At 45.6% G+C, this 24,072-nt stretch overlaps 2 long non-coding RNA genes across 3 annotated transcripts; one reads left to right on the top strand and one right to left on the bottom strand.

Moving 5' to 3' along the window:
- Positions 1-7,610: 7,610 nt before the first annotated feature.
- Positions 7,611-18,817, top strand: LOC135815547 (uncharacterized). 2 transcript variants are annotated; one of them, XR_010553304.1, is made up of 3 exons: positions 7,611-7,664; positions 8,160-8,235; positions 18,092-18,817. It is a non-coding gene; the product is annotated as an uncharacterized LOC135815547 (long non-coding RNA). The 2 variants fall into 2 exon arrangements; XR_010553303.1 differs by lacking the exons at positions 7,611-7,664; positions 8,160-8,235 and adding an exon at positions 15,438-16,051.
- A 1,336-nt stretch (positions 18,818-20,153) lies between these two features.
- Positions 20,154-22,986, bottom strand: LOC135815545 (uncharacterized). The gene is made up of 2 exons (XR_010553302.1): positions 22,492-22,986; positions 20,154-20,625 (listed from the first exon to the last, which is right to left on the bottom strand). It is a non-coding gene; the product is annotated as an uncharacterized LOC135815545 (long non-coding RNA).
- Between the last annotated feature and the right edge of the window lie 1,086 nt (positions 22,987-24,072).

The raw sequence follows: 24,072 nt of genomic DNA, 5'->3' as shown, positions 1-24,072 counted from the left end.
TTATTTTCTTGTCCACTAACAATGTCTCTCCTCTGCCCCCTGTGTGTCCACGGCCCTGTTGCTGAATTGGCCCGATGAATCGAATGTCTTCCGCAACTGGAACGGCCCAGTAAACGATGTCGCGTCGGCGACTGAATGCGCTGGAGGGAAAATATTGCTGCGAAGACGTTTCCTCTAGACCACGGTAAGGCAACCCATTGATATGTTGCCAGTTACCTTCTACTAACACGTTATCAGGTGGAGAGTGTCTTGTACTCACGTTATCAGGTCGAGAGCGTATTGTAGTCACTCTCTCTATTCCTGTACTTCATTACGTTTCAGGTGTACGTATAACTTTTCCAAAAAATTTAATGGTTCACGTCTTCAGATAGAGAGCGTATTGCACCCACTGTCTAGTCTCTGTAGTGCATTGAGATTTTGTTGATCGCACATGAAAATGGATACACAGGCAAAGCAGGCCAAGTACATGGCGAGATGTCGCCAGAAGAACGTCTTCAGATAGAGAGCGTATTGCACCCACTGTCTAGTCGATTTTGTGGATCGCACATGAAATGGATACACAGACAAAGCAGGCCAAGTATATGAGAGAGTGGACGATGTGCGGATCGACACGGCCTGCGGGTACTTCATTAAAGTTACCCGTGACATAACTAGGATAAAAGTTAATCACTGCAAAGACATTGCCAAGTATGTGAGCACTTTGGACTTGACAGAAGAGTGCAAGGGCGACGTTGACAAAACATACCGCGGTGACTGTCACCATCATGACGGCAGGGCACATCGCATGCAGCATCGCAGATCGTGTCGAATTGCGCATCATAATATTGCAAAATTGCTCCTGTGCATGCAAGTGGATTTCATTGCACTTCTCAGTTTGGGAAATGCTCGATTATGACAATTCTGCGTGTGAGTGCACTAGCCCTGAACATACATGTAGGTGACCCGTTTGTGGTGTCTCATAGCTAGCCCTTTCCCAAAGATGCTCGCCACTTTTTTCGGAACTTTTCGGTGTTTAGGAAGAAATCGCAACTTTCACAACTTTCTTCATTTTTCGGAACTATTTCGCAACTTCTCCGCAACCTTGGCGCAATTGGCCCCATGGTGTCGCGAATGCGATCGGATTTATTCGTAGTCACGAGCACAATGCATGTATATAACCAAGAATTCACAGCTACGTATACATGTATCCTTGTTCAGTGCATGATTTGTACGTTCAATCACTCGCATCCCTTTGTGACACCCCTTTTTCACTTTGCATTTCGTTGCATTTCTAAGGTTCAATTCTGGGCACCCTTTTCTCACCTTGCAATTCGTTGCATTTCTAATGTTTCCGTTCCGGGCACCCTTTGATTCAGTTTGAACCCATGCACCTTGGCTTGCACACGCACCGACATCCAACACGGACTGTGTGTACGACTATCGGCATCTTTGATGGCCTTCACTATCCATTTTCATGCTCACAGTTGGACTCGTTGCACCGTGCGTATCTTTATGTGTCACCTTTTCAGCTACATGCACGTGGAGCTGTTTTAGTTCCACAACTTGGTGCTCTTCTTGCTTCTCTTTGATTCTTCGCTACTCCTTGGGAGCTAATTTCGATGCGTTTGTATATTTATCGCTTGTATATTTCTGCTGACGCTGTACGCAAGACACTTTCACGGCACACTACTGCTACAGGCATACACTCCGACTCACCTATATTATCGCTCTCCCCTTGTAAATATTCAGTTCAGTCTTGATTCACAAGAAAATTGGGCACTAAGGAAAATATGGTCTGCTTCGAGTGGTTTATGTAAAGGGTATGTCCCTGGTTCGCGACATTTTGGTGCCGAAACCCGGGAGAGTCGAGCGGCGACTCTCCTAGTACAGGAATTTGAACGACCGACGAACCATGGAAAACCAAGCGGCGGTGAGGGGCAAGCGCCAAAAGGCTGCTCGTCACCACAAGACAATCAAAGATATGGAAACGACAACGGGTAGTTTCCTCTCGGCAATCTCAACGGACATTGAATCGGATCCAGCAGCAGTCAGAGAGCTATGTCAACACAATTTCCAATTGGACTCGCATCTCGAGGCACTCGAAATATCGCTGGAAAAGTATACTGATTTAATTAACAGGTACGAAATAAAAGGGTCTGACGACCAGGAATTCAAGGAAAATCAAACGGAATGGATCGAACAAATGGATGAATTTATACGTGTAACTAACATTAATTTGGTGTCACTAAAATTCTTACAAATGGAATGTCAAAAAAAGGATCCGCAACCTGCAGCCACGGCAATGGCGGCAGGAACTACAGCAACTATAATGGATGACGACAAACTCGACAGACTGCTGTCGGAAATGGTATCAATGAATCAAAGCAATCAGAGCATCATGACAAATTTGACGAATTCTCAGAGTAATGCTAGCAATAAAACTGGTAACACGGTCAAATTGCCTAAACTGGAATTGTTCACTTTTGATGGTGATGTAATGAAATTTAAGGAATTTCAAGATATGTTTACTGCCACTGTTCACACAAATAAATCTTTGTCTGATGTGGAGAAGCTATCTTACCTGAAAACACACGTGAAAGGAAAAGCGCTGGAATGTATCTCTGGTTTGGCCCTGTCAAATTCAAATTACAAGGTTGCATGGGATTTGCTAATGGATCGATTTGGGAAAGACCATGTTGTAATCAATGCTCGGTACTTGGCATTAGTCGATTTGGAGAAACCGTCTAGCCGACCTGAATCATTGCGGAAATTCTTGAATGACGTCGAGGCAAACATCAGAAGTCTAGGTGCGCTACATGAGGACATGTCACAGGCACTATTCATTCCACTGATTACCTCCAAATTACCCAAATCGGTTATGTCTCAATTAGAATTAAAGAAAGGCACTACCACAAAATGGACAGTGCGAAGTCTACGTGAGGCAATGAACCACTACGTAGATGCAATGGAAGCAGCGGAAGCTGCAACTACCGGCGGAAACGAACGACAAAGGGATCGAACATACAACCCAACGACACACGTAGCTCACTCAATGGCAGCAAACACGATAAAAATGGAACGTAAATGCATCTACTGCGGACAATCGCATTTCGCTGATGAGTGTACCAGGTACACAGATGCAGAAACCAGAAAAGATCAATTGAATGGACGGTGCTTCATTTGCCTGAAATCTGGACACAGTGCAAGGGCATGTGAGCGCACTAAACCATGCTACTACTGCAAACGCACAACGCACCATTGCAGTATCTGTCCAGAGAAATTTGGCACAGGGAATGTGTCATCCCCAATTCAAACAACAATGGGAGTGGCAATCTCAGATCACAAGAAAACGGTTTTACAAACTGCAGCTACAGAAGTATCAAATGAAAGTGGGACCAAGGAATGCCATGCTCGGATTTTATTCGACACCGGAGCAACTAGATCCTTTATCACTGAATCCCTATGCCACAAACTGCAATGTAACAAGATTGGCGAGGACACAATCTCAGTGTCAAGCTTTGGTAACGAAAAACGGAAAATCGAAACCATGCCAAGAGTCAATCTACGAATTGAACAACCAGACAAATCTTGCACGGAGGTCTGCGCAAATGTCACATCAATCCTGTGTCACCCAATTCAACGATTCCCGCTTCCAAATGATATGAAGTTGCATGGCATGCCTCTTGCGGAACCACCTGTACAGGAACCAGAGAAGTGTGACGTGGACATACTGATTGGTGTAGATCACTATCACAGATTCATAATGGACGGCAGTATTGCACTGCAGAATGGCATGTGCATGGTAAAATCAACGTTCGGGTATTTACCATCAGGAAGTACGGAGTATCATGGAATTACGGATGATGCAGTACATGTACTCACTACGTTGCCAACGACAAGCCACGATCCAATGGAGGATACTCCTGTCACTGCTATTCTCGTGCAGGGGGAGGGTCCTGACGGATCACCAGCAGGCATGGACCCGGAACAATTCACGTCTTTCGGGAAACTAGTCAGAGTCACAGCGTACGTACAGAAATTTATTGATAAAATCCAAAAAAAATCGGTTGGCAATACCATCTCACGTGACGAATACCAACGAGCGGAATCGAAATGGATACAATTTACACAACCACAACACTGTTTGTCATGTAAACAGCACGATGGTGGCCCGTTTCAACTTCCGAAACCCCCTCCGGCTTTTGCCCAAGGAAAGAATAATGGAGTTGCTACTGTATGAGTTCACAGGCATAGATTACGTTGGACCTATTGAGTTTTAAATCAAACGAAGGCTCGATGAAATGCAAACCATGATAATTACGAATTCAGTCTGATTACAAATAACTGCTTACACTCAAATTTCCCTGTCGACACTTCATTCACGGTTTGTATTTGTTCACTCACGCGTATGCTATTTCATAACTATGGTAGTCACTTTCAGCGGGCGGGAGTGTCGCGAATGCGATCGGATTTATTCGTAGTCACGAGCACAATGCATGTATATAACCAAGAATTCACAGCTACGTATACATGTATCCTTGTTCAGTGCATGATTTGTACGTTCAATCACTCGCATCCCTTTGTGACACCCCTTTTTCACTTTGCATTTCGTTGCATTTCTAAGGTTCAATTCTGGGCACCCTTTTCTCACCTTGCAATTCGTTGCATTTCTAATGTTTCCGTTCCGGGCACCCTTTGATTCAGTTTGAACCCATGCACCTTGGCTTGCACACGCACCGACATCCAACACGGACTGTGTGTACGACTATCGGCATCTTTGATGGCCTTCACTATCCATTTTCATGCTCACAGTTGGACTCGTTGCACCGTGCGTATCTTTATGTGTCACCTTTTCAGCTACATGCACGTGGAGCTGTTTTAGTTCCACAACTTGGTGCTCTTCTTGCTTCTCTTTGATTCTTCGCTACTCCTTGGGAGCTAATTTCGATGCGTTTGTATATTTATCGCTTGTATATTTCTGCTGACGCTGTACGCAAGACACTTTCACGGCACACTACTGCTACAGGCATACACTCCGACTCACCTATATTATCGCTCTCCCCTTGTAAATATTCAGTTCAGTCTTGATTCACAAGAAAATTGGGCACTAAGGAAAATATGGTCTGCTTCGAGTGGTTTATGTAAAGGGTATGTCCATGGTTCGCGACACATGGCATGGGGTCGAAAGGTCAAGTCACCGACTACATGTTGCATTGTTGGACAATTAATACATACTCGTGCTCGCTCATTTCTCGCCTGCCTTCAGGCTCATTTCTGAGAAACAGTAGATCAACGGTAGTTACGATAATTATGTGCATTCCCTTTTCCGTGCACTGTAATGATGTACATGTACATGTAGGATACATGCAACAGGCTACTGGCACTGTGTAAAATGGTGGTTCACAGCAGGAAGGGGTGTACGAGTTTGCTGTCGCAGCATCGCTGCATTTCTGCTATTTCTGCTCCCTGTTTTGTAGGTTTTGCACAAGAACTCTCCAATTTTGAGTTGCGATGTTGGCAACTTTTGAGCTTTTTCTGAAAATATGGATGCGATTTCAGCAACTAGCACTTGTTTTGGCACGGTTGCGAAAAGCATTAGTTGCGAAAAACTATGGCATCTTTGGGAAAGGACTACTCATAGCCTACCTCACGACCTTCTGCTTTCTTTCTTCATCACTTGTATCTTGCAGGTATATCATCCCGTGACGACCACATTGAAGTCTGAATTTGAAGTGTGAAGATGCTTCAGCAACCACATCGTACTTTTCCATTGCTTTCATTGTGCTTCTACTGTGCATGTGTGTAACTTGTGGGGTAAACATATGATGACATTGTATGCTGGCGACACGGTCAGATGTTGTCCATGCGTCTAACGTACACCTGCATGTTATGCATTGAAAAGGATTTGCCACTTGCGATCCTGGGACGAGTATCAGGTCAGCTTTGTCCTGTCTGGGCTGTATCAGATTGCTGTTCACTTCTCTATCTGTTGGATGTGTGACTTTCTACAAGTTTCTGGTGTATGATGGCCACTTCCTTGCTTGTCACTTTGTATGATATTACATTCTGTATTCGCTAGCTGCTTCCATGGCGTGGTCTGCAAACTGCAATCCTTGGGCAAATGTCATGTTTGCTATGTTGTGCTTTGGCCGTCAGCTTGTCTACACGCTGTAGTTGAATTATTTTTGTTTCACAACTGACTTCCTCAAGTACGGTGGCCACTGCTTTGCATGGCATTATATATGAAGAATCTCCTGTTTGTGTCGTGTGCATGTGCGTATGTGTGCGTGGCCACGTGTGTGCCGTGTGCATGTGTGTATGTGTGCGTGGCCACGTGTGTGTGCCGTGTGCATTCGCATGTTTGTGTATCTGTGTGCGGGGTAGCGAGGCGAGGAGGGCTGGTATGTATCAGTGTTTTATTGCAGTCTCATGGCTACATACAGTACATCGCGCGCGCGTGGTCATCATGTTTATCTTCGGGGTTGGGGTGGGGAGGGAACGGAAAAAGAACTGAAATTATCCATATAAAACCGCTCTGTGAGCGGTTCTGAAAAACCTTTACTGGTACTGCCCCGTCGTAAAAGTAAGAAATTAGAACTGGCCCATTGTCCCCCCAAATGCGAACTGATCCACCTAAATCGCGAATGACGGGACCCGAACGCACCAGTAGCACGAGGTTCCTACCTGTGGATGCAGATGGGGACGTTGGTCCGGACCAAAGCCGCAAAGGCCATGTACTGTACTAGCGGTAGGTGGTGTTACCCTATGATAATTGCTGTCCTGTGCCCTCCCGACCTCGTGCTACTGGTGCGTTCGGGTCCCGTCATTCGCGATTTAGGTGGATCAGTTCGCATTTGGGGGGACAATGGGCCAGTTCTAATTTCTTACTTTTACGACGGGGCAGTACCAGTAAAGGTTTTTCAGAACCGCTCACAGAGCGGTTTTTATATGGATAATGTACATGTACTCCCACTACTGTACATGTGCATGTAGTAGATTTGACCCTGTGAACTGAGGTTACGTTTGGTTGGTCACATTCCCATATGGGAATCACTTGGAATCACTCGGAATCATTCTCGCCCGTTTGGTTGGACATCACATTAATTTTGTGGAGACCCTCTCCGATGCCACACCCAGTCCCCCCCCCCCCTCCCCTTCTGACACATCATTCGCCGGACAGAAATATTCAAAGCTTCGAATTGTTTCACTGAAGTCTAAAGCAGAAGAGAAAGGACATCAATGTAAAAGAGTGGAAATAGAGATGATGAAAATGAAGCAATATACTGGCTCTCCTCGACCACCCTGTCACCCCTGATACTCGCTTGACTCCTCTGTCAGATACTTCTTCTTTCGTAATCATTTTCTCAGTCCTGTCCTCTCAGGCTTTTCTAAATGCGGCTTATCCATTCGCCTTTATATCATGATTGGGCCTAGTTTCCGTTTATCGCGCGCAAAATAAACCAACCAACCATACTGCACTGTATATAGCTGTAGCGCTGCTCACAGGCGCTAGGCTTTGACATCATGAACGCGGATGTGAACAGCGCCTGCAAAGTTTCCGGAGAAGATTAACTTTGCGCTGTTCTCCGAAGTGACACACGATGAGGCTGGTGGTACTTATGGTCTTTCCAAGGCCGCAGGAGTTGATTCCTGCATGCTGCAGAGCTTTATCAACCTCCGAGCAGGTGAGCTGTAGCAATCTTATCTTGCTCGCTAGGCTGCAAGTAAGCTGTTAGGCTCTGCACGTTGCGATGGCCAGACGTTCGCATTATGGTTGGGACACTGACGTTGTGCTTGGCCAATGACTATGTGGTAATGGCTGTTGCACGTACACTGTGGTTAGTGTAGGTCTGACTTAGGTTGGCTGATTCACTGACCTTCTTCATCAGTCCGTCAATCTTGTTTTTGCCAAACGCCTGTCCAGTGTACCACACTGAGTCGTTCGGCCGACAATGCTTCCTAGCCTACGCCGCCTAGGGATCTGGAACAAGCGTGTTGATTTCGGTGACAGCTTCGAAATCAGAAGCAGAACGGCTTCCACTTGCCAACCCGTCACAATCATGCCATCCGACACTGTATCTTTTCCCTTGATCCCACCTTGTTGGTTTTTCTGGGTAAAACTAAAACGCTGTGGCCAATGTGGTGTACGTCTTTCCCTGTCGGTCCGTTTTCACTTCCAGGTCATCAGCGCAGCTGTCAGGTGCGCTTGTATTTCTGAACCCCTGAGACAGAAGTGAGAATGACGAACCAGACAAGGTAGGTGAGATGCTCGGGGTGGTTTTTCCAGTCTCCTAGTCCTAGATGTCTGTAGATTTTGTCTTTGTCTTCGTCGGAGATTGGTGGCTTGTGTTGAGTCGGGGTTGCCAGGTCGTCGTGCTTCATCTGCTTTAAGTAGCCATCTTATCTAGGACTTGGTTGGCTTTGGTGAATTCTATTATCAGAGTACTAGTACAGTCGTCCCTCTCTAATCCGGCACTTGTTTATCCAGCACCCTTGCAAACCAGCACACTTTCTGGCTAAACGGTTTTTTTCAGTTCATTTTCTACGCTTTAATCCGGCACTTGAATTCCGCCTCCAGCAGCGATTTTCCGCAACAAATCGCTCAAACTGCCCATAATTCGGTTTTCTAATCCAGCAGTTGTACATCGCATACCGTACCGGAGCACAGCTATGTCAGTTTGGTCAGTGCATGAACTACTTATCAGGGAGCATTCTACACATGTAACATACACTTGGGAATATCCTATGCACTGTATAGACATGCACTCCACAAAGTACTTGGATTGACACGGAAAATCCCTGCGGTTTGACGTACTACACAAACATGTATGTTAGTAGGTGGGCCGGGTTGGAGGACAGGATTTGATAATCCAGCACCCTTGTTTATCCAGCAGAAAATGCCGTTGCAAAAGGTGCCGGATTAGAGAGGGACGACTGTATAGGCAAGAGTACTCTTGGTATAGGTTGATGTTACGCGGCGTGAGGTCTTTTAGCTGGCAGTGACTAGCTCTGCGGAATTGCAGCAAACTGTTCTTGGAGTATGGAAGCTTGTTGATCTGCCTGATTTCCACATATGCATGCTTTAGGATTGAGGCAAGGTTGGTAGCTGAGATGGTTTTCAGATCACACTTTTTCTTATTCATTGTACACCAAACATCCGAGACACGTAGCCAGTTGTTGGTGGCCCGCTTCGTGTTGGTTGGAAAACGGCTTTCACGGATTCTGTCGATCTCATCCTCCGACACTTGCACAAATCGTTGAGACGTTTTTTCTACAATATTTTGCTCGGATGTTACACATTTTTCTGTAGTGGTCTTCTCCAGTACTTCGCCATTCGGCAAAGTTGCAGTTGCGGTCGATGATAAAGAAAATCAGACAATTCGGCTAATTCACTGGGTGATAAAAAATTTGAAATAATTGCAGCAGCCTCTAAAAGCTCTTGATCTTCAGTCACCTTCACAAACGACCAACTCAAAGCTAGCCATTTTTTCTCACAACGACACGAAAAGGAACTTTGAAAGCTACAGAAGAAGAATGGTAAGTTTCTGTTTGCGCTTAATTAAGGCTGCAACCACACTAAGTACAAAATCACGTACCAATGGCATTACAGTGGAAATCGTCATGCCGACGCGTGCGAAATGCAAAATGTGCTTTGTAGGTTTTCAGCAACTGGCGCACCCCTGTAGAAAGTCACGTTTGTCGTTTTCGCGCTCCATCTCCTGTGTACAACTTACTTTGTTTTTGTACCTGGTCGTCGTACATAGCATCAGCATCAGCATTGTTTTTTAATTTCCCGGTCTTTTCCAGCGCATGGCACACGCTTTGGTACGACGTCACGTGCTGTTTGCGTGAAAACGTCATCTATGCAGACCGAAAAGTGTAGTGTGGTTGCGTACTGAGTTGTACTGAGATATGCAAGAAAATTTGTACTGTGATTTTTACGTAGTGTGGTTGCGGCCTAAGGTAGTTCGGAACAGTTTCAGGCATTGCCACATATCTTCTTGGTCACTTTTCACCAAATTTTTCTACAGTTAATAATTCGCTCATTTTTGGTGGGTGTGTAGAACTAGTTACCAAGCCAGCTGGCCAAAGGAGGGCCTGGGGGTACTGTACTAGGTAAGCAGCCGGGTGTGATATGGAGCAGCAGGGGTGATATCGGCCTACAGTATATCACCCGCCAAGGAAGGGCAGTGATTGGCCCATTCCTAGGAAACGGTCACCTGATATGTGATCAGCTGTCAAACTAAAAACGTGTTTCAACAATACAAGGTTTATCTAATGTGGGCACGTGTACATCTTCAAGCGTGTCGCTAGTATTATAATTTATAATGTGACCAGTAGAACTGCAAGTACAATCTCGTTCAACACCCCCCCCCCCAAAAAAAACTTCGTTGGCTGGGAAAAATCTTTCTTGAACAATTTTTTGGTTCTTTCTATCAATGATCCTCAGGCTTGCATTCGCAGTCAAATTGCAATGCAGATATACTCGATGTACACTGCTACGTACATGTACTGTAAAAGCAGACATTTTCGGTGGTGTTCTAGTTTCGGTGACTTCGGTGCTGACAATTTTTACCGAAAATAAAATGCACCGAAAATTTCGGTACAACCTGTACTGTATACATGTACATGTAGTACTAGTACACTTACCTGGAAAACGGGTTTTACCCTCCACCGAACTGCCGATTTTGGAGAATACCGAAAATATTACACCACCGAAAATTTCGGCTTTTACAGTACATATATTTTATGCACATGGTGTGGATAAATGTCACAGTTGACTGGCTGCATGCACTCATACAGACTGTGTGCTCCTGACACCGTCCGTGGACGCTGCACACATGCATGCTCGATGCAAATGAACGATTTTGCCGACATACAGCTCCGTGTATAATGGTAATACCCCATCTACTCCCATACATCTTATTCAGTGCTTACTTACGGATACCACCATTAAAGTACGGCTAAACAACATCCTGAGCCAGCCACTTGAAACATACAATGGGACTCCACAGGGAGATTCTCTGTCGCCGGTATTGTTTACGATATACCTGGAAGCTGCGTTAAGAGAGGTACGAAACCGTCTACCGCCGCGACCAGACCGAGACGTCCAGCTGCTTCTGCCCGGAGAGTCGGAATATGCAGATGATGTGGACTTCATCAGTACCGACCAAAAGTATCTAAAAGATTGCCTTCCTACAATATCCTCTTCGTTAGCAGAGTGGAACTTGAAGATGAATGAGGGGAAGACGGAACACACCATGATAAGCAGACAAAAGGATCGAATAGAGGAACAGTGGCGACACACAATAAAGCTGGGCTCGATGCTTGGAGTGGATGAGGACATAGGCAGACGAAAGCGGTTGGCTACAAGCGCACTTCATCGGATGTGGGTGATATGGCTGAGAGGGCAACACATCAGAGAGTCTCTACGAGTGCGCCTCTATAATAGCTTCATTCTACCAATCCTGCTTTATAACTGTGGCACGTGGAGTCTCACGGGGACACAGGAGCGGAAATTGGACTCGTTCCACAGGCAGCAGCTGCGAACAGTGATAGGCATTAAATACCCGCTCATAATAAAGAACACTTCCCTGTATAAACGCACAGAATCTCGCCCCGTGAGCCAAATCATCAGAGATGCTAGATGGAGGCTGTTTGGTCATGTGCTGCGTTTGGAAGAGGCAGCCCCAGCCAGACGTGCCATGGGAGCTTACTTCTTAGGGGGTAACGGCCCCAGCTTTAGGGGACGCCCAAGAACAACGCTCCCGCGAACGCTCAATAATGATCTCAAAAAGCTGAAAAATAATACCGCCCTAGAGACTGGCGATGACTTGAACATGCTGCAGCAGCTTGCCCAAGACCGTCGACAGTGGCGGGAACTGGTGAAGGCTGTATGTAGCTGCTAATGAAACAATGGACATAATTTATACCTTTATATATAGATAATGGAGATGACTGCAACAGGCTGCAGCAGCTCGCCCAGGATCGCCCTCAGTGGCAGGACCTGGTGAAGGTTGTATGTAGCCGCTAATGCAACAATGGACATAACTTTGCGTTTCCATCTTGTCTGTTTTTTGTGATTGTGATGCTTGATGTGCACTGTGCTTCCTCGCATTCACTTGCTCCTTCTTGCAGCTTGTCTCTTTTTTCTGTTTTTTTGTTTTTTGTTTTGTTTTGACGCTCTGTGTGCATTGCGCTTCCTCGCGCTCACTTGCTCCTTCTTGCGGCTTAAGCGAAGGCTATATGTGAGCTTTATAAGCTCACTGATGCTAACGCGAATAGAGCATAATAATAACTCCCATACAAAGTCTATCTCTGTGACATCACAGGTCTGGCTGGAAAAGTTAATACAGTAAAAATCTTCTTTGGAGAGCACTATATATTGGTGCTCTTCAGGTACAATCTTCCTCAGCCTACTCAAGCTCAACTGATGAGGGGTGAATTCCCCGAAACACTGTGAGCAGGGAGTGGTGCTTTCTTGCAGGTTTGCGGAGTGGACGGTTCGATGGACTTCTCGTGTGCTCTGGATGGCAGTCGTGAGTCAGTCAAGTGAGAATTCAAGTCGGCAGGAAACCGCAAGCTCGCATGTAGGGAGCAACACACAATTCCCCAAAAATCATCTTGATGCCATTAACCCTTTAGGGGTCGAATTGTTTTGAGGATTGTTCGTCAAATTTGAGGCGGCATTAAAAGTATGCGGAAATATCCGAACAACCGTTAACAATTACTAACACGACACCTACTAGTATAATATGTTTCCGAACAAGGACAGAAAAGGAATCCAATAGAGAAAACCAGAGCTCAATCTGACAATGTGAGGTTGCCAGCCCTTGCTCCAAAATGTAGGAAATGCTTGCAAAATGGACGGAACCCCAAAACCAAGGTCAGAGCGGACCAAACAGTTTGCCAATAATCTCTGGTAATGTGATCTGGTGTGACAGAGTTGATCGTGATTTCCTTCAAAGAGGGACAGAATAATCGAAATCTAAAACAATGTGTTCCTGCACTCATGAGCTAGTGCATACTCGGATAATTCTTTGTTGGTTGTTGTCCAGCAGCCTTCCTTTCACCTACCGTTGGCTGAATTTCAATTATCGAGGTTTGTGAAGTATTTGTCTTGTGCAGTTAGCAATCTTCAGATGTGACGTTAGACGTTCGTGATGATTTGTTGGCTTTCACTTGGCGTCTACTTTTCACCTATCTTTGTCACCACCTCAGTACTCTTTGCTAGTGATGTGTAAACTAGCGCAACCTATTTCCATGATTTCTGTGTACCTCTCCTTCTCATTGTGATTGATTTAGCACTTGTGATAGTTGTGTCTGGTAGGGTTCAGAACACCTCCTTTCTGCATTATTCCTTTTGTGTTGATATGTCACATAATACAGTGCTGCCAAACCGTCCGATTTTTGAAGGCTCTTCCGAAAACCGGTCCGAAAAGGGAAACGTCCGAAAAGCAGCCAAAATGTCGGAGATCATTACTTCCCTATGCAGAAGTCCTGTACTTTCACTTTTCAGCGCAACCATGGCAACTGAAGGCACAAATCACTGTACATTTGCTTCTAAAATTTAGTAAAAAGGCTAGCGCTTGGCTGTGGAAGTGCAAAGTAACATCAAGAGTGCATAAACTGTTTATGGACTCTTGGTAACATGCCTGGATCAGGCTGTATCATGGATGGCATGTACGCTGACAGTCTGTACAGAGTCAGTGTGCGACCACACTCGTACTCATCATTACAAAATTCATGACAACTCCGGGGTTACCATGACAACGAAGCGAATTTTCATGGTGTTTTAGGCGATATTTTGAATTCTCTGTAAAAAATTGCCGAGGAGAAAAATTCGCACCATGTGGCCAGCCTTGGTGGTGAAGGGTGTCCGATTTTGGGCGAAAAATATTTGGCAGCACTGCATTATGAGTTAGTTGAGTGTTTACACCTTGCGCCGGTATCTTCTCTATTAATAGCATTATTCAGCTAAACCCCTTCATTCAGCAACTGCTTCTCCTCTGATGAGTTCCCCGTTATATCTCTATGGAACGAAACAAGACTTGTCAGGAGTACTACTACTACTTGCTTTCGTGGAGTGTGGCTGGTGAACTGTTCGTGCTGTGATCTGCAAGCGTCGTGTGGTCTCGTCGGGTCAAATGAAAAAAAAACCCTATTGATACTCGGATAGTTGAACGTTACGTCAACTTTTCCTTCGTGCCTGTAGTTCAAACCTTTTAGTTGGCAACCTACCTAGAAATCACGGGTTTGGAGTAGATAATTGTCTGGAGAATTGAATTGCTAAAAATCCAATAAAAAAGTCAAAGAATTGCTAAAAATCCAATAAAAAAGTCAAAGAATTGGCGATAATTGGTGATCAAAGAACTGCATGTGTGACATACGGATTCATTCGTACTATGACCCCTAAAGGGTTAAACTATCTACTTTGAAGTACCACAACGTTGACACTACTTTGCACCAGGCTGTTGGCTGACAGGAAGTTGACGGGCCGCACTGCACTTATGCCGCTTGTACCCAGACGCACTAAGATGGCGGTCGCAAACACTGCAGTGCACAGTTGGCTTAGCCCCCGATGGTGATCAGGTGATGGTAGCACAACATCAACGTGACACTCGATCTCCACAATGGTCGATCCTGGGCTGTAGTAAACCATGGAGCATCCAAGGAGCGTAGGTCGTGATGAACACACACGCACACACACATACACACACACACACACGTACGTACGTACGTACACACACACACACACACACACACGGATGAGCGCACACCTATGGATAAACCGTCATTACATTGCCTCCATCTGTGTGTCCGCGTGTGTGTGTATGTGTGTGCTATGTGTGAGGAGATCAGTGGATCTCACACACACTGCACCCGTGCAGTTATCTGGTTACTGAGTATTCGCGACTGTGGAGGCGCTATAGTAGACTTGCCTAGTATGCACTCAAGACGTATTCAGGGCACGGCTGCCAGATACATCCCCTACTTCATCTCTTGTATTCGACACCTTGCCAGATACTGATTTATTGAGCGTCTTTGATCATCTGTTGGATTTGAGGAATGGCATCAACAAAGCTCTTGAACTGAGTCACACTCAGGCATATTCCTTTCTTCGATCGTACGAACTCACTTCCGAATTCACTGCCTTCAGGAGGGAAGTGTCTCCTGATATCGATGTAAACCGGGCTGAATGACTCTGGCTGAAACCTTACAACTTGCACTTCTACTCTTTCTCTCCCACGGTTGATTGTATCGCCAGTTCCACGAAATATTTCTAAGGTGGACGCACAGCGTAGCTGGTTTCCGGTAGGGTGCAGAGCGCGAGCACACCTCGCACTGGCTAAAGACAGACTCATGGTGCTTTCAGCGGCCTCGGAAAGGACGTATTCCTCACTAGACCTTAGCCCAGCACCGCCTATAGCTAGAGCCAAAATAATTCAAAAGCCAAGAAAAGAAGCAAACAATCCAGGAATTACGCCGCTTTAATTATTTACGGAACGTCTACGACTCGTATCAGCAAAAAAAAAAGATTCACCATTCAGTATACCAGGAGGTATATTATGCTCGGCAGGCCGCGAAAGAGAGCCCGTTACCTGGACCCCTACTCGCGCGGGTAGAGCGAAACTGAGCACCCTGGGATGCGAGCAGCTTTTTAGTACTCCCGGGTCCAAAATCTCACCACCAGGCCGGGATGATCAAAACGTCTGCCGGGTCTGCAGCCTACAAACGTGGATCTGCCGACACTGTGCTGTCGACGACATGTCCGGCAAGGCACCTCCTTGCGTGAAAGCAAGGAACGCTTTTTTTTTAGAAAGGAAGCTTCTTCTCCAAAATTTAAAATTTTTGAAAATTATTCCTTCTGAAAATATCATCGCGTTCTTGACCTCGAAGCTGACTGCTGAATGCGATTAGGAAAGAAGATTCCTGAAGATACACCAGACTGATTCTGGCAAGCCGTCTGTCGTCTAGATATGCAGTTGTTCGTCATGCATGGTCAGCAATCTTCCTCGTTCGTCCTTTCGTTTTCCTGACCACGATGATGACAAGCAGCTCTCATGCTCAGGTTAGTGCTGTACTTGTATGTCTGGGCACACAACACATCTGAGATTCACCCACTGACGTTATCGAACTGAAGAATGCAGCAAGGGTTCCTCGGATTCTCTTGATTTCGGAACAAATTTCCTTCACTTTCACCCTCTCAGTCTCTTCCCCATGCCCTCCATGCATGCACAATGCAGCTTGCATTTCAATTGCTGTTTTTTATACTTTGGCAGTGCCTCTGCTACACTTTCATATAGAGTGAGGTCCTGTAAATAGGATCGAACATTGTTGGTGGTGGTGTGTGTGTGTGTGTGGGGGGGGGGGGGGGGGGGGGTACGTTTGCAGCCAGGATGTAGGAATGACACTTCTGCACAGCAGGTGGCAATAGTCAAAACTGGTCACTCTACAAATCCCATACCTGCCAACCTTTGCAAACCTGAGATCCAATGACATACCTAGGCATGAAAATGTATAAAAAAGAAGCTCGCGGTGAGGCATGGAACTAGTGCACTTTTGGGTGCCTATTACCGCCCTCGATATCGGGACGGTCCCGGCCAAATCGGGATGGTTGTCAGGTATGAAATCCCAACCGAGAAAACCATTTAATTAAAAGATAAACTCGGCCAGGACATAGCGACTTTCTGTTTGCCGGGGGGGGGAGGGGAGGGTCATCGTCCGCAATATTGGTAGAGTTACGGTTACATTGTATATGTAGATACATGTGCATCAGGGATTCATAGCACCTGGGGAGACGACATGAGACCTAAGTACCCAAAACGTTGTGAGTTGTGACCCCGGATGGGGTAGTTCTACGTGATCTGTGTTTCTATAGACCTTATTCGATAACGTGATTTTTGGACTCGCCTCCAGGGATTTGTTGTAAGCTGGGGCACGCGTACGTGAAACGAGTGGCAAGAAAGGCCCAGTTCGTACAAGGGAGTAGTAAAATACCGGTATTTTTCTACTCCTATGTTCCCACGCCGAGTCCACTGTGCACTGAGTGCAGGTCTCTTGCCGCTCCCTGGTTCCCGGGACCCTGGTTCACGTGATTGTGACGTTTATTGAATAAGGTCTACATGTATATGCGGGCATGCATAAATCAACCCTTCCACAAGGACGGCTCAAACAGGCAGCCAAGGAGTGAAAATTTCGCTCCTGGGGCTAGGAGTGAAACGAAGGCCTCAATTTGCCAGATGAACCTTCTCCATCGAAACGAACGAAGGTGTCGAATAATTCTTTTACCAGTTCACAGTTGCCGTTCACGCGCACTCCCCGGGGTGGGGGGGGGGGGGGGGGGGCTACTATGCACTTGTAGTGATACTTACCGTAAGCCAAGTGGAACACGACTAGTTGACTGCACAGACTACAGTACAGTATACATGCACATGTATACAGTGAAGATCAGTGCGTGCATGCCTGCCATAATCGTATGTTGACCTTCGTTCGAATTGAAAAGAGAGGGTCGTTTCGAAAAAGAAAAAAAGCTCGATGGAAGTATGATGCTGCTGACAATTCAAGACTCACTGAAGTCGCCTTTCTGGAATGGATCATGCACTCTAGGTTCATCCAATTGGATATGGACTCAAATCATTGTTACACCATTATTGTTTGGTTAGTTATTGTACATCCCATAGCATGTACAATCAACCTTGTGAATAATCTACCTCGGGTTTACAAAACAACTCGCAAATAACGACACAATCTTCAGATCTAGTGAACATTTGATTGCATACTTCCAACCTCACGAGTAACAACAATGCGAATAGCGACACTTTTCTCATTCACAATCGAGGGTCAGTATTCCCCAGGTTGACTGCAATTGCCAATCAAACAGGAGGGGCGAAAGTCGACCACGGCTGAAAAGGCATAAAGAAAAATTAATGTATATCATGAGCTAGATGGCTGAAGGAGGAAGTAGGTTTTCTGAGAAAGCAAGAAACAGAGGTGAATGAAGCACCAGGTCTGTCCATGCAGTGGATAGAATTATTGCATTGAAAGACAGGCTCTTTACATCAGCTTGCTACTATTATACCTACATTTGCTTTCTGCCTTTTTCATGCAGGATTCTGAAAGCTGGAGCAGCTCTGCTTACCTCGACCACTGAACTTACAACTAACTTACAACCAAGTACAAGGCAATATTATGATGAATCAAGCACGCTTGCCATCATGTCATCATTGCAAAGTACATCGACAACATAGATTTGGTGCCGACTATGTATGATGTAGAGTGTGCTCTATGTATCTATACTACTGATTGGCCTACATTGTACTTATGTGGGCTGAGAGTAATCGATTGTGCTATATGGCAGTTTACTTGTATGTCATAGATGTTAACATTGCACACAGCTTCTGAAATGCTTTCTGTTGCACTGGCCTACTGCGGCCCACTGCAAATAGATTGTAGTGGCATGGGCCATGCCATAATTATAGTAGTATACCGGTACTACACCAACAATTTCACTGGTGCACTGTACTTACTGGTACGAGTAGATCTACATCATGCACAGCCTTGTCACTGCTTTTCTCATTTTTTATTAATTTACTGTACTGTACACAATTTGGCACAGCTCTTCCACAAAGAGTTACTAGTATTTTCTTCTGCATACCTACTGTATACAGTGACCTGACTGGTAACATCTATGGCTGTGAAATCACAAATTTCTGGGTTGACAGCCTCGAACCTATACGATTTGTTTCTAAGAACGTGCTATAAGAAATTTTCTATTGAAGTATTCTACTGTAGCTCGCAGGACATGGAGTGCAATTACGTAAAGTTTGGAACACCACTCTTCTGTGATTTGGATGTCAAATTATGAAATTCAGTGTGTGAGGTAAACCCATGCATGGCATACACTGCTATAGTATGACTCGGGGTAAAGTGTTCCAACGCATACTCATTATAGTGAATAGTTGTGTGACCAACGTTGTTGCTGCTGGATAAATAGTACATATTCTGAGATAACTGAAGCTACACAGCCATCTAATGTTCAGACATGCATCGAAGGGGCCGTAACGAGATCTGCAAGGCATGATTCTATACCTGTATTTGATGCTCTCTAGCCTAGGACATTCACCTGCCTCATTTTCTCTGTGCTGCATTGATGAGTCCATTAGTAACTAAAGGACGAAACAGCATGCTGTCTGCAGATTGGTAATTGTGTAAAGACAGACGTGTATGTAGTGGTAAAGCTCAGATACATGTGCAACATAACAATCCCGGTGTTTGACAACAGCACAAACCTACACCGCAATTCTTAATTTTGGGCTGTGGTGTTCTTAGTATTCCAGGTTGGATGTTCTGTAGGCTTCCACGTTCTTGGGCGCACGACTTTACTGTGCCGAAGAATATTTTCAGCCAATGAACCCAGAGCTTGGTGGCAGATGAGTGCCATGGAACAGCCTTTTGCATGTGGCTTTCACTACATGCACATGTATAACGTTCAATTGATGCGGAAAAATCAGACGAGGACTTTTGCAGTTATGAGCAAGGTCCCCACGAATGGTCATGTCACTTCACAGAATACATGAACTGATAGAGTAGACCTCGGTCCCCTCAGAGAACGCTTGGGGAAGTCGGGTTCAACCATAGATTTATACTTAACAGAGAACGCTTGGGGAAGTAGGTTTCAACCATAGATTTATACTTAATATTCTTTACAACAAGGATCGATGTGTTCCTTCGGATGCCCTTTATCGACTTTCACACACTTCTCCTCTCTCCTTTCGTCATAAGCACCATCTCTGTACACTGGTTCATAAAATATTTCTTCATAAAACCCCTTCACACATAATGAAGTACAATTGGTTTTCGACAAGCTCAACCCGTAACGCGCTTATCCTGCTGCCTCTTGTTAAGTCAGCCCGGTATCTAAAGCCCCCCTTGTTTTCCGGTTATTCTCATTGGTTAACTGGGGACATGTCCAAAACCATACTAAGTACTTGAGCTGCTCATGAGCCCCACAATTATCAGGCCCGCCGGTCTGGTTGGTCAGGTTATCACCAGACCAACTTGTTGGCCACCAACAAACGTTTCCTACCGTGGAGGACGTGTGTACCCGCCATGAAACTACCGGACCAATCAAAAACTGCTTCCGGCGGTACTGATTATAGTACAGGTTTAAGTTAAAAAGCGGCTCCATTTTGTCATACATTAAACCAACTCTGTCATTGCTATGCTACTCAAAAAGAGTAGTGATGTTTATTCACAAATGAATCACAATGCTATCAGAGAAATTCGATATTCTAAAATTTTAGGGGCACTGCAATACTATCCAAAATTAATGCTGCATGGTCATTGTTATGAAGCAGTCACCTCAGTACAGCAATTAAACAGGCTGATTATGTGAACGAGATTCACGGCAAATCTTCTTCCATCAGTGCTGTTCAGTCTTGAGTGGTCCACTGAGACAGGAAAACAACCTGATCGGTCCTTCCATACGAGAAACAGAAATTGAACATGTTCCAGGGTGGAGGTGGCGAGTATCGGCAATGTAATGCACCTTTAGGCCAACATGACCATCATTCCGACATGGATTTTCAAACACCTTCGCTCGTGAGAGTGCCTCAGAGTGGTATTCATCAACAGATGGCAATCCTGTAAAACACATGAAAAGACATAGCAGCAACAGAAAGAAACCTAATGTTATAGAAACGAATTCGAAAAACAAAGTCTACTATTATTCTAATACAGTGAACCAAGGTACAACCACACTCCAGGAGGCAAGCAAAAGAGCATATAATCCGAAGGTTGCGATGCCTGGATGTATTGTATTTATGTATTTACGGATTCTCCACAGGCTAAATCGAGGGAGTCTTTGTCATGCCACACTGGATACAACATGCTACCAGAATCACTTTCCCCAGAATTGATGATCTTTTCTTAGGGTGTTATATAAGACACATCTGTAGCCACTTCATCTTGCTCACGAAATCATACACCACCACACAAACGGGTCCTTCGGCTATTATACTTTGGGTGGTACATGGTGATGTATGATATTGATAATCTATTGATACCATATTCAAGTCTGACTCTCACCGTGAGATCCTGGCAACAATATTACCTGGTACACGACATATTCAGACACTGACATAAGCATCTTTTTGGAACAACAGGTGTGCCTATCTGCTAGTGTAATGTGACACACATGCAGAACACATGCAGAATCAGTCATAGCTAATTTTACCCCCTCACTGTTGTATGCGCAGACTCCACTTCGCGGTGTCAAGTACTCTTCTTTCGGTGGGCTACTCCACTAAGGCGCTTGTCTAAAAGGACTCACATTCATCCTGCAAACCAACACGACTTGCATAGTTTTCACTGTCGGCCAAAGTGCGTGCATTGCACACATTGAGATTCACTCCCTCCGTACAGGCCAGTACAGAGCTGCCCACCAATTGAGTCTGTTTTGCGTACTCAGACTTCTGATTTTCCGTATCTTGCAGTGTTTTGCGTACAGCCGTGTACATTGCATGCATACTTGCACTGTAATATTTTTTGACACGCACATGCATGTCGGTGGCTGCATTTGGTAGTGTAAAACATGTGTGACTTGCACTCACGACATTATTATTTTTGTGCTACATGTACATGTTGTTGTGGTACGGCATGCACTCGCTTTGGTACAAGACTATTCATCACTCAGCTTACACTTGCAATGCTTCTACACAGCTGATTGATCCTCTCCGATTTTCTATACCATTTGCTCAATTCCTGTAGTGCGCACAAGGAGTGATTTTCCGTACAAATACAGAAAATATGGAGGGCTGGTACTTGGTAGCACTGCAAGTATGGTAGTACCAGGCTAAGCTGGCTGGAAGATCAAATACTTCTTTGGTTCTTTCAGTCATTTTCACGACATATGTTTTCTTTATCATGATCCCCGGGGTGTGACATTCTTATGAATGCAGAAACTCAGTCTTTCTAACCGAGTCTCACGTGCAATGTGAATTTTGTTCTTCTTTTCTTCACAATGCCATGTATCGATTCATCGCTTCTTCCCACCCGAGATCCTATGCAACAGCGATTTAAAGATTGGCTTTATCAAATAGTTAATTCAGAGAGAGAGGATCAGTTGTGGATGCTGTGACAGCATAGAGTGTAGATTGGTGCAAACATCATTGCCCAGCAGAACCGTATTCACAGGGATCTGCGTTTAGCATATGGAAGCTATTTTTTTAGAATTTGTACACGTCCAATAAGCCTGAAGAGAAGAACACCTAACTTAGACTGTCCTAACGTTATCGAACGCACTGCCAAAGTAAAAACAACATTTGAAATGCAAACTCGATTGTGCATGCATGGAGGGCATGGGGAAGAGACTGAGAGGGTGAAAGTGAAGGAAATTTGTTCCGAAATCAAGAGAATCCGAGGAACCCTTGCTGCATTCTTCAGCTCGATAACGTCAGTGGGTGAATCTCAGATGTGTTGTGTGCCCAGACATACAAGTACAGCACTAACCTGAGCATGAGAGCTGCTTGTCATCATCGTGGTCAGGAAAACGAAAGGACGAACGAGGAAGATTGCTGACCATGCATGACGAACAACTGCATATCTAGACGACAGACGGCTTGCCAGAATCAGTCTGGTGTATCTTCAGGAATCTTCTTTCCTAATCGCATTCAGCAGTCAGCTTCGAGGTCAAGAACGCGATGATATTTTCAGAAGGAATAATTTTCAAAATTTTTAAATTTTGGAGAAGAAGCTTCCTTTCTAAAAAAAAAAGCGTTCCTTGCTTTCACGCAAGGAGGTGCCTTGCCGGACATGTCGTCGACAGCACAGTGTCGGCAGATCCACGTTTGTAGGCTGCAGACCCGGCAGACGTTTTGATCATCCCGGCCTGGTGGTGAGATTTTGGACCCGGGAGTACTAAAAAGCTGCTCGCATCCCAGGGTGCTCAGTTTCGCTCTACCCGCGCGAGTAGGGGTCCAGGTAACGGGCTCTCTTTCGCGGCCTGCGGAGCATAATATACCTCGTATACAGTACTAGCAGCACCCCCGCCAGCGTTGCCTGGCCGAATGTGGCATGCGGGTGAAGCAAGTACATGAACAGCACACGTGCTCAGCACGTGGTGGCCAGACCGCTGAAGTCCTGGTGATCACCAGGACTTCAGCGGTCTGGTGAGGGAGGTTCTTCATCGTTGGAAGGAGAAGGAGGGACGTCTGTTACGCCTTCGGGAGGCTGGTCAGGGTTGTCCATCACCTGGTGGCGGATGAAGCGGCTCAAAAAATTCATAAACTTACGAACAAAAGTGCGATGCGCTCTTCACTGTCTGCAGATCAGATGCAGAGTGCAGTCAGTGCAGATCTTTTGTATCCTTTTGTTGCAGATGTTTCGTTTTGCAGAGAACGGTTCACGTGGTCCGCAGCGCTTGTGCGGCTGCTAGTGCTACCTATGCCTATGCCTATGGCCTGCCTAGGCTAGGTGGCTACATGATTCGCACGCTTCGCGCTTCGCGTGCTCAGTGCTTCTGCGCGCGGCTGCTACTGCTACTCGTACTGATCGTGTCTGCTATAGTATAAGCGCTACCACCGTACCTACACTGTTCGCACGCTTCGCGTGCTCAGCACGTGGTGGTGGCTACACGATTCGAACGCTTCGCGTGCTCAGTGCTTCTGTGGCTGCTTCCGCTAGCTACACGATTCGCACGCTTCGCGTGCTCAGTGTTTCTGCGGCCGCTAGCTACACTGTGCTACACTGTTCGCACGCTTCGCGTGCTCAGGGCAGCGCTGCTCCGCAGCGCTAGCGCTTCAGCGTGACACAAAAACACACGTCACAGGTGCCTCTTCTTTATAAGGAGCGTGACACACACACACACACACACACAGACACACGTCACAGGTGCCTCTCTTTTATAAGTAAAGATGTACATGTCGTTGCTTCACTAGTCGCTGACGTCATGACGACATGTCGACGCGACATACTGTATGTCGACATATGTGTGCATGCGCATGTCGACAACCAGCCTTGATCAAGGCTGGTTGTTGAACCAGGGCAGGGAGTCGTCGGGCTTTTAAAAGTGATGACGTCAAAACGGCCAGG

The sequence above is a fragment of the Sycon ciliatum genome, chromosome 4 (assembly GCF_964019385.1).
Source record: "Sycon ciliatum chromosome 4, ocSycCili1.1, whole genome shotgun sequence".
NCBI classification, from domain to species: Eukaryota; Metazoa; Porifera; class Calcarea; order Leucosolenida; family Sycettidae; genus Sycon; species Sycon ciliatum.
The sequence above is the reverse complement of the archived record's forward strand: the minus strand, read 5'-3'. Positions and strand labels throughout refer to the sequence as shown.